Consider the following 12143-nt stretch of genomic DNA (forward strand, 5'->3'; position numbering starts at 1 on the left):
ATTTATATGAAGTATCAGAAATAACCTCATAATATTAGATAATAGACTAGTGATTACCAGGGGCTTTCTGTTCAAGGGGTATAAAGTGTCAGTTATAAAGATGAATTAACTCTACAGATCTGGTGCATAACACTGTGCCTATTGTTAACACTACTGTATTGTTAAGAGGGTAGATTTCATGTCAAGTGGTCTGATAACTATTTTTTAAAAGATAATAAATTTGTGTTTTTGATAAATACAGACAGATAAAAAGAGATATATAGACCTGTAGAAGATTAATATAGATTTACCCAGTCATTTTTCAGCACATTGGCTACAATCAGAAAGTAGTTCAGTTTGACGTTAGCAGCATTTTTTTTTTTTATTCAATGACTTTGGTTAATGGCTTCTAGGTCCAACTGTGACTAGCTTTCCTAGCACCAGCTGTCAATCTTAATATTATCACTTTTGGCAGTATTTTCCTTTCTATTTTATTTCAATCACCGACGTCACTGAATCATAAATAGTTGTTAAATAGGAAAATATAACCCATCCCTCAAGTACAGTGGTAAAACACTTTGTAAAAATAATACTTCAGTAAAATACTATTTATACAAAAAAACTTGAAAATATAGATTATTTATTAAGCGAAACTTCATGTTATTTAAATTACTTAGCAATTTTCACAAATTTTATCCTATGTTAAAAAAGTTATGGCAACAATAAAAACCCTTTTGAATAGACATTGTTAAAATACTGTGAATTAGATTTGACCTCATAGTTAATCATATTAAAAAAATCAATAATGGTTACAGCCTAAAATCAGAAATATTCCATTTTTACTAGAAGCCACAAATATAAATCAATCCATTTTAATGAAACACAGATATAAGTCAGTCTACATTAAAGTTTGAGATTATACTACAGAAGCTTTTTCTTTTTCTTTAAATCTAACTTGGTGTATAAATTCTTTCAGCAAATACCAAGAACCTTTGCCAGGCACAGTGGCTCGTGCCTGTAATCCCAGCACTTTGGGAGGCTGAGGCGGGTGGATCACTTGAAGTCAGGAGTTCAAAACCAGCCCGGCCAACATGGCAAAAACCTGTCTCTACTAAAAATACAAAAACTAGCCAGGCGTGTTGGCACATGCCTGTAATCCCAGCTATTTGGGAGGCTGAGGCAGAAGAATCACTTGGACCCAGGAGGCAGAGGTTGCAGTGAGCTATCGCGCCATTGCACACCTGCCTGGGGAACAAGAGCGAAACTCTGTCTAAAAAAAACAAAAAAAAACAAAAAAACCCTTGACATTGTACTATAACCAGAATTGGAATACACAATATAGAGGCAAGAACAACTTAATAATTACTACAAAATAAACAAAACCAAAAGCCTGCAATTATTTTATTGCAAATCATTATCAAAATCTCTCTAAAGCAAAGAATAAACACTCATTTGTATTAGCTGAATAAAAGAGGAGATTGATCCGTTGCATCTAAGAACAACAATAAAAAATAATTTTTCAGAGGAAATACAAAGAGAATATATTTGTATTTTGCTTGTGGTTGTAAAATTTGTCAGACTGAATAAACTTATCTAGTGAAAAAATACATATGGTATGACAAATTTTAATAATACGCTTGCTTCTTTGTCTCAGTCCTGAGATTTCTATATAATTGGCATTTTTAAAGAATTAGGAATTGATTATTTTCCCTGTAAACCAAAATGCTAAATTCTTACATATTAACAAAAAAAAGTATAACATTGAACTCTGTCAAAACTCTAAGAGAAACAAAAACATATAAAGAGGATTTTTTTGGTCTTCTCTAAGGTAATTATTATAACAATTTTAATATTTGACAAGCTTTTCAGAATATGTTCTCAGATATTCAATCCATTATTACATAAATATTTTGATTAACAAATAATTTGCACTTTTTCATGTTTAAACCCAAAGACCCCATATCTATAGTTTGTCTTCAAAAATAAGAATATATGTATGTTTGCTTTATTTTTTCAGAAAGAAAATCATGATATATTCTCAAAACCAAATATTTTCTAAAGTTTTAAATTAATTTTTTTTTTTTTTTTTTTTGAGACGGAGTCTTGCTCTGTCGCCCAGGCTGGAGTGCAGTGGCGCAATCTCGGCTCACTGCAAGCTCCCCCTCCCGGGTTCACGCCATTCTCCTGACTCAGCCTCTCCGAGTAGCTGGGACTACAGGTGCCCGCCACCACGCCTGGCTAATTTTTTCTATTTTTTAGTAGAGACGGGGTTTCACCATGGTCTCGATCTCCTGACCTCGTGATGCGCCCGCCTCAGCCTCCCAAAGTGCTGGGATTACAAGCGTGAGCCACCGCGCCCGGCTTAAATTAATTTAAAGAAAGGGAAATTTTTGTGATGCATAGGATGCTCAAAATTTTGGCATTAAATATGAGTATTAACCTACATTAACATTGAAAATAAAGCTTTTTGCCAACTACTTCAGGAAATGAACACCCCTGGAATATCTTACAAATGTAAATTTTCATTGAGAGTATATTGGCTGCAGAACTTCGCACATTAGCCACCATGCGCACAGGTATGAAAATAAAATCCCTTGGTCAAAGAGAAAATTTGTCAAGCACATCTTTGCACTGAATATAAGTATGGCTAAAACATGGATTTATATGTAAAAACGTTATCAAGAAACTGCTTGTTTTTGATAGAACAAGATGACTAAGAAATATGAAGAACAGAGTAGATGATGTTGAAAAAACATTGATAGTTATGACCTGTGTTCTATGCTCCTCAGAAAACATTGAAACTACCCAAGTGTCAAAAGTTCTCAATGATGGTGACACATCTAACTTTAAACATTTCTAAAATGACTGAAACAAGTCCTTTCCTGAGCTTCCAGAAGTTTCAGAAATTGCCAAAAATTTCCGAGAGCAGAAATTCACATCTGCAAGGAAGCAGGAAGATTTGAGCCTGACTGGGAAAGCAAACTGGGTATATGTGAACTTGAAAAGATATGGATGTGGATAAGGATATTTCAACATTTATGTATATCAATATGTAGATAAAAAGATTGGAAAGCAGTAAAAATTCATAAGGGTGCTGCTATTTAACCAATTAAGGGTAACTGGGAATCTACTACACAGTAGGAAATTCTGAAAATCTTGTTTGGTTGTAGATCTCATGTAGATTTTACTGTTATTTCCTTTGTATAGCTAAGTTTACAAGACTTAACTTCCAAAGTTTTAACTAAAGATGTTTTATATAACCACCATTATGTGTATGTGCGTGTAAAGAAGACAATATGACTGATACATTAAAAATTTGCAGTGATGTAAATGTACTTTTCAGAAGCTGCGATGTTAATTTTCAGTTAATTTTGAAGAACTCTTCTCTAGGAGGCAAAATATAAAGTATATCTGCTTTTTTTTGTTTTTACATTTTATGATGTTTTGTAAGGAAAATATTATGTGGTTTATATCTAATATCCCCAACTTCATAGGTGTGAACTTTAGTCTTTGAAAGCGGAAGGAAAGAAAATATGGACAGTAGTCCAAGAAAACCCAATTACCAAAGAATATGTTCAAAATATATAAGTATTCAAAAATTTTTGTCTATTGAAATGTTTCATAAATATTGCCTAGTGGAGTAGCTTCTCATTTAAAATTAAAATTCAAATCTACTAAAAAATGCATCTCACAAAAATAACAACACATTTTTAATATTGACTGCTGCATGGGCTTTCGTGCAAAATATTCCTTTACTTTTGTATTTGAAAAACATCAAGAAACAAATTATCTAAAGAATGTAAGTATTCATCATGGCAAAATTAACCTAACAATGTTTTAATCAGAAAACTGACATAATTCATTAGCAGCAAAATTTCACCCTCTAAAATGCTAAATAAATTCAAACTCTTCAGGCTCAGGAATGAATAAAAAATATTGGAAACAGCAAATATCTGTGTATATATATAAACACTGTTTTTTTCTGAGCTTATTTTAAAATACTAAATATTGTATTTTTAGTTGTATTGATTAGTTGCTTAAGAATGAGAAATAATTATTTTGTTCATGTTTAGTTACAGAAATGTTGCTTAGAATCTTGGTCTAGATAAATAACAGTGACGTGTCATTTTGCGAGTGATGCGATGATTCAGTTTGGTGCAATCAGTCTGAAGACAAATCTGTGAATACTTAATCAAATTAAATATAGTACAATCACTCCAAATTCTTACATCAAAGAAAGTCATACATGTGTCCCTAAGGGAGTGTGTTTGAGGCTGTTCATCATAGCACTGTTGTGTTATAAGGAATAAGAGGCAATCTAGAAACACATTAGAAATCTGTCTTGAAAGATCAATGCATTTTATTTTTCTTGCTGTTGTTTTCTTTTTTTAATCACTGTGACAAAAAAAAAATCTTTAGCCTGTAAACATTCTTGGTAACCTGCCCTAGTAATTTGTCATTTCCCTCCACAAAATTATTTGTATTTAATTTAATATATGCTTCTGTAATTAAAAGCATTTTATCCTGTGTTAACGTATGTGAGTATAAGAGGCAGGAATCAGATAAATACTTTAAAATAGTGTTTTGAGAATTTAAATAGATTAAGAGAACAATGACTTTTTTTCCCTGTGCATATTTAATTTTTATTATTTATCATTACATGTTATTTGCGGTCTTGTATTTGCAAATCTTTTTAAAATTTTTTCTTAACTGTTCTCCACAGAGAACTTACATTTCTTTTCTTTCTTCTTTCTCCACAACTCTTTTGCTTCATCTCCTCGTTTTCATCTCCCCCATCTACTTTCTTGTTGTATTCTTGAAAGTTGCTACTTGCTTAGGGTGATTAAAATGTCTCACAATTCAAAGATATTCAAGTTACTGAAAAGCAAAAGTACACCATGTAGACAATAGGAGCCTTTTGAATACTAGTTAAGAGGACCTTTCTTGCCAAGATAGAAGATATAAAAACAATTTATTTAAAAAACCTTTCCAATGCATCCCATTCGCTGATTCTTAGTAAATAAATATTTCACAATAACTAAATTATGAATTTGAATTAGATTGCTAAGCTCTATTTATGAAATGTATACATCAAAAAGAAACTGTGCAATTCAAAGTATAGCACGAGAAACAGAGGAGAAAGAGAAATATAGAAGATCTTACAAATGTCTAGTTAATATACATATATATATTTTTTAAACTAAACTATAGAAAGCACCTAACACCTGTTGAAATGTAACATAATTTTAATGTAGCTGGGAAGGAGGGTAAATTATTTGTCAAAAATTTCATAACACTAATCAAGTTAGCTTTTTTAAACTATGTACACAGTGAACGACCCCCTCTAGAAGGGATACTTTAATTGAACCTTGAGGTGTATAGAATATATAAGGGAAGGGCACGTTTCAGGCAGATGGAAAAAGATGGAAAATGTGTGTCAGAAAGTAGAGGTCATCAAATACTGCTGTAATTTAAGACGTGAGAGAAAACAATGAGGTAAAGATTGGGAAGGTAAGAGAACCAAATCATAGGGAATTTTTTATTCCACTTCTGGAAGTTTAAGATTTATTTTGTAGTTAAAATAAACTGCTGAATGATTTTAAGCATGGAAATAAAATAACTCAATTTACAATTTAGTGAGATACCAAGTTTGCAGTTAGGAAGATCATTTGGTAAAGCACCCCCGGCCATGTGAACTTACATAACAATGCTAGATACTGTTATGTTAGATACTAATGTCCAAGATTTTATGAGCTCAAAAACTGCAGAAGTGGAATAGTAATTATATTAAGTTGAATATATCAAAATTAATGACAGATCTGAAAAAAGAGATAAGAAGTACAAGAGTGTCTAAGTTGCTTATTTAATTTCTAGATTGGGCAAGTGGACGGTTTATGGCATCATAAATTAACATAAGAAATAATGAAAATAAGTATGTTTCATTTTTGGTAAGTTCAGATTCACATATTTATGGGAAAGCTAAGAGAAAATGTATAGTATTTAGTTATATATTTGTCTGTAACTCAGGAAAGTGACCCAGGCTGGAGCTATAAACTTAGGACCCTTCAGAGTAAAACTAGTAAACCAGAGACTAAATGAAATAATCAAGGGAGTCAGTTTAGAATGAGCAGAGAGAAACAGACAGACAGACAGAAACAAATACAGAGACAGAGAGATACAAGGACAGAGAAAAGGAGATAGAGGCGGAAAGAGAGAGAAAGAAAGGGAAAGAAGAGAAAAATCAGATATGAAGACTGAGGAGAAATTTTCATATGCGAATGAGAAAAACTATACAAAACATATTTTGTGTAAGCCAAATAGGAGAAAGTTTCAAGAAGAAGCTTGTGAAAATAAGTTTCAAATGTGCAAAGAGCAAGTGAAGCATAAGGATTAAAATAATTCACTACATTAGGTCAAATTTCAGTAGTGAAAGATGTCAGAATATAGTAGCTTGGACTAGAAATTATATAGTAACGTAATTGTTCATAAGCATCAGATATTTATTTGGTAAGGGCAATTTACCTTTGCTGGGTACATAAATCAGTCTAGATGTATTTTTCATTCTATTTAGCAGGAATTGCCTAAATGGCATCTCAGTTAGTTTATACAGTTTCAGGATCAGAAGTTCTCTGATCCCAGAGGTGATGAAGAACAATAAACCACCAAGAAGTACTAAATTAAAAATAAGTAAGTTGGTTCAAAATAAATCACATAAAACAAACTTCAAACTACTATTTTTATAGAAAAGATAACTAATAACACTCAAACCTATTGTAACATTCTGGCCTTCCTTCTTTATCTACTCTTTAATTACAGATACACAAAAATATATCCAAAAAAAGGGGAAGATAACCACATATGAAGGCCCTAACATTTGCAAACTTATTATATGACTTACAATAATTTATTGTTTTATATGTCAACATTTTTTACATCTTTTAGAGATGTTTCATATATATGACCTCATTTGCTCCTAATGACAACTAAATAATTAAAACATTGCCTTTTCTTAAGTTTTAGGTGAGGCATTTGAAGTTTCTTCCATGGCTCACAGGGAATTGATTAAGATCATTATTCTAGAGTTCAAGCCTGAAGATTACAAAAGAACAATAAGGCCACAGACATGACTAATATTGCCTCTCAATTTACTCAAGTTTAAGAGAAAAAGGAAAGTAAGCAAAAGCTGTATTAGCATTTAGCTTAGTATGAGTTTTCACAGCACACACTCCTATTAGTTTAATGACTTTTAAAACTGGCATTTAAAGAAGGACAGAAATGAATATGCAGCAAAGTAGCCTATGTGGTAGTTATTTATGAGGGTGAGCATGGATGATGAATCAAGCTCACTACATTCAAAATTGCTGCTGAGCCTTAGCAATACTCTATGCAATTAGTTTATTGGTGGCTTTTGCGAAAGCTGTGTGCATTCCTGCTCATACCCTCCAAAATATGATTTAATATTAAAATATATTTTTCTTAAATATTTTACCTTATAACAAAGGAAATGGTCATAAGAATTTGAGTAAATCTTGAGTTATGCCTCATGCATCTTCAAATACATTCTATCCTGTTAATTTTATAATGATGTAGTTGAAAGAAGCCTGGAATTATACTTCAGGTTTTCCATTCTGGATGCCATTTATACCTCTTCCTTATTACATAACCTTAAGGAAAACACTTGACTATCTCTGAGCTTAGGTCATTTTTATCCTTAATCTAGAGAGTATAATTGCTGTCCTGACTACTTCACTGGTGACAGCAACAAGAGACAGCCTAATGCCTAGGCAGACAGGTGCGGGTCCCCAGTGAAACCCCACCTCCAAGCCAAACACAGTTTATAGCCTGAAAACTAGATTACAAGTTAAATCCTCGGACTGGATTGAGAACTTGTCTTTCCATTTGGCATGCTTTCTTCTGATTGACATTCCCACTCCAGTATTAGTCTGTTCTCATGCTGCTAATAAAGACATACCCGAGACTGGGTAATTTATAAAGAAAAAGAAGTTTAATGAACTCACAGTTCCACATGGCTGAGGAGGCCTCACAATCATGGTGGAAGGTGAAAGAGGATCAAAGGCATGTCTTACATTTGGGCAGGCAAGACAACACGTGTAGGGGAACTGCTTTTTATAAAACTATCAGATCTTGTGGTATTTATTCACTATCACAAGAACCACATGGGAAAAACCCACACCCATGATTCAATTACCTCCCACCTCCATGATGCATGGAGCTTATGAAATCTACAATTCAAGTTGAGATTTGCATGGGGACACAGCCAAACAATATCATTCCACCCCTGCCCCCTCCTAGATTTCATGTCCTCACATTGGAAAACACAATCATGCCTTCCCAACAGCTCCCCAAAGTCTTAACTCATTCTGGCATTAAACCAAAAATACAAGTTCAGAGTCTCATCCAAGACGAGGCAAGTCCCTTGCACCTACAAGCCTGTAAAACCAAAAGTAAGTTAGTTGCTTCCTAGCTACAATGGAGATACAGGCATTAGGTAAACACATCCCTTCCAACTGGAAGAAATTGGCCAAAACAAAGGGGCTACAGGCCCCACGCAATTCTGAAATCCAAAAAGGCAGTCATTGAACCTTAAAGTTGTGAGATGATATTCTTTGAATCCATATCTCACATCCAGGTCACACGGATGCAAGAGGTAGGCTCCCAAGGCCTTAGGCACCTCAGCCCCTGTGGTTTTGCAGGGTACAGGCCCCCTCCTGGCTGCTTTCACAGGCTGGTGTTGAGTGTCTGCAACTTTTCCCGGCACATGATGCAAGCTGTCAATGGATCTGTCATTCTGGGGTCTGGAGGATGATTGCCCTCTTCTCACAGCTCTACTAGGCTGTGCCCCACTGGGGACTCTGTGTGGGGGCTCTAACTCCACATTTCCTTTCTGCACTGGCCTAGCAGAGGTTGTTCATGAGGACTCTGCCCCTGAAACACACCACTGCCTAGACATCCAGAAGTTTCTACACATCCTCTGAAATCTAGGCGGAGGTTCCCAAACTTCAATTCTTGACTTTCGTGCACCTGCAGGCTCAACACAGTGTGGAAGCTGCCAAGGCTTGGGACTTGCATCCTCTGAAGCCATGGCCAGAGCTCTATGTTGCCCCTTTTTAGCCATGACTGGAGCAGCTGTCCCTAGGGGAGGGCACCAAGTCCCTAGGCTGCACAAAGCTGGAGGGCCTTTGGTCCTGCCTTTGAAACCACTTTTTCCTCCTTGCTTTCTGGGTCTGTGATGGGAGGGTCTACCGCAAATGTCTCTGACATGCCCTGGAAACATTTTCCCTATTGTCTTGATGAATAACTTTCTACTCCTTGTTATGCAAATTTCTGCAGCAAGCTTGGCTTGAATTTTTCCCGAGAAAATGGGTTTTTACTTTCTAGTGCATCATCAGACTGCAAATTTTCCAAACTTTTATGCTTTTCTTCCTCTTGAACTCTTTGTTGCTTAGAACTTTCTTCTGCTAGATACCCTAAATTATCTCTTTCAAGTTCAAAGTTACAAAGATCTCTAGGGCAGAGGCAAAATGCTGCCAGTGTCTTTGATAAAGCATAACAAGAATCACCTTTGCTCCAGTACCAAAAAAATTATCATCTCCATCTGAGACCACCTCAGCTTGGTATACAGTTTGTATGATCATAATAGTTCTGACCTTGTATGACTATGAGAATTAAAGGAAATAATATAGATAATGTTTTTAGAAGAGTGACTAGAAAATAGTAAACATTATTAAAATGTTTTATTATTATTGTGATGATGAGAAAGAGAGGGAGAATGATGATGGGGCACAAACAAGCACACAATATTGACGAATTTACAATCATTTCTTTCCACAGATTTACAACGTGTAGGGGCATATCAGTTCAAAATTATAATACTGAATTTTATTTATGAAAGATGATAATTCTGAAATTTAACTCATAAACCTACAAATAAAGTTAATCTTCCTCAAATTATTTGCATGCTAAATTAAAATATAGTCATGCTGAGCCTCTTTCAGTTGTTTTGTTTTGACAGGGTGGTCATTCTCTCTAAGACTTTAACTCCTTATGAGACAATGGGATTCCTGTGCAAAGGTCTGGGATCGGCTTCAAACCAAACTAATGCAGAAATCTCATCTATAAACCAAACACAGTGAATGAAATGTTTTCTATCATCTATTACAGAAATGAACAGTAATGCTCTAGCGATTCTTCAATCTATAATTCTACAATTAGGAACATGGCATTTTTGACTAAGGATGTTCAAATTAGGCAACAAGTGGCTATGAATTAAAATTTTAACACTTGACCTACTGAACAATGGATATATTTTTTATTTTTTATTTTTTACTATACTTTAAATTCTGGGGTACATGTGCACAACATGCAGGCTTGTTACATATGTATACATGTGTCACGTTGGTGTGCTGCACCCATTAACTCTCATTTACATTAGGTATATCTCCTAATGCTATCCCTCCCCATCCCCCCACCCCACAATAGGCCCCGGTGTGTGATGTCCCCCTTCCTGTGTCTAAGTGTTCTCATCGTTCAGTTCCAACCTATGAGTGAGAACATGCGATGTTTTGTTTTTTGTCCTTGCGATGGTTTGCTGAGAATGATGGTTTCCAGCTTCATCCATGTCCCTATGAAGGACATGAACTCATCCTTTTTTATGGCTGCATAGTATTCCATGGTGTATATGTGCCACATTTTCTTAATCCATTCTATCATTGTTGGACGTTTGGTTTGGTTCCAGGTCTTTGCTATTGTGAATAGTGCCACAATAAACATACGTGTGCATGTGTCTTTATAGCAGCATGATTTATAATCCTTTGGATATATACCCAGTAATGGGATTGCTGGGTCAAATGGTATTTCTAGTTCTAGATCCCTGAGGAATCTCTACACTCTCTTCCACAATGGTTGAACCAGTTTATAGTCCCACCAAAAGTGTAAAAGTGTTCCTGTTTCTCCACATCCTCTCCAGCACCTGTTGTTTCCTGACTTTTTAATGATCACCATTCTAACTGGTGTGAGATGGTATCTCATTGTGGTTTTGATTTGCAAAGAAGACATTTATGCAGCCAACAGACATATAAAAAATGCTCATCATCACTGGCCATCAGAGAAACAATGGATATATTTTTTAAACTACTCATAGATCAAAACAGAAAAAAAGCAGAAGCTCAATTAGGCTAATTATTTGGGACTGCAGAGAACTCTAGTTTATTCATTATGAGTAGGTTGACCTGATATTCTGGTTTGGTGGGATATTCTTACATTATTTCTGCTGTCTTGGCATATTTATTATTAGTGACTCTTTCACCCTCTAAACTGTTTTAGTTTGCATGTAAAATATACAGACATCTAATTTATCATTTGAATGTAACTGTTAAATAAATACAAATTAAGTCAAACCAAGTATATTTTTCCTGATGTGGTACATTTTTGGAGTAAATATGGATTTTAATAAAACCGTATCTAGCAACAGGTGGTTTATTTTATAAAATGAAAGTGAGTAAAATTTTGAGGATAATGAAGCTATAAGATAAAAACTGAATACAGAAAGTCCTTGCTAATTGTTGTAATTAAATACTGGCAGGGAAATCATAATTTAGCAAAACTCTGTATCTCAAGGTAGTAATATGGATCTTTAAATATTAGTTTAATCTTGGCTTCTGTTTGAGACTTCAGATTGCATTTCTTACTCTCATAGCTTGGCAAAATTAACTAACCCCTTGACTTCAATTTTGTAACCTAAAAAGCATATAATAGCAAAAGCCATCTCAAGTGATTGTTGTGAAGATGAAATGGCATAATGCAAGTATTTAGCAGACTGACTGACATAAGTGCCCAGAAATTATGGGCCATTGTTGCTACTAATTCTGTGATGATAAATATTATTTTGCAAAATACTAGTTTCACTACAACCATTATTATTTATGATAAATATAGGATAACCAAAGGAGGTACCACATAAAAACATTATTTAAAATCAAAGTGAACATCCATTTCTTTTTAAATAATTTTTCTGGAAGAAGTTAGTAACAGGTTTTGTAAAAAATAAATTCAAAAAATTAAAATCTAGGAATTATCTCTACATACAAATTCCAAGAGACAAGCCATTTGTGAAGAACCATTTATTGAATGTTTATATATATTAA

This window comes from Hylobates moloch, unplaced genomic scaffold (genome assembly GCF_009828535.3).
Source record: "Hylobates moloch isolate HMO894 unplaced genomic scaffold, HMol_V3 SCAFFOLD_13, whole genome shotgun sequence".
NCBI lineage: Eukaryota > Metazoa > Chordata > Mammalia > Primates > Hylobatidae > Hylobates > Hylobates moloch.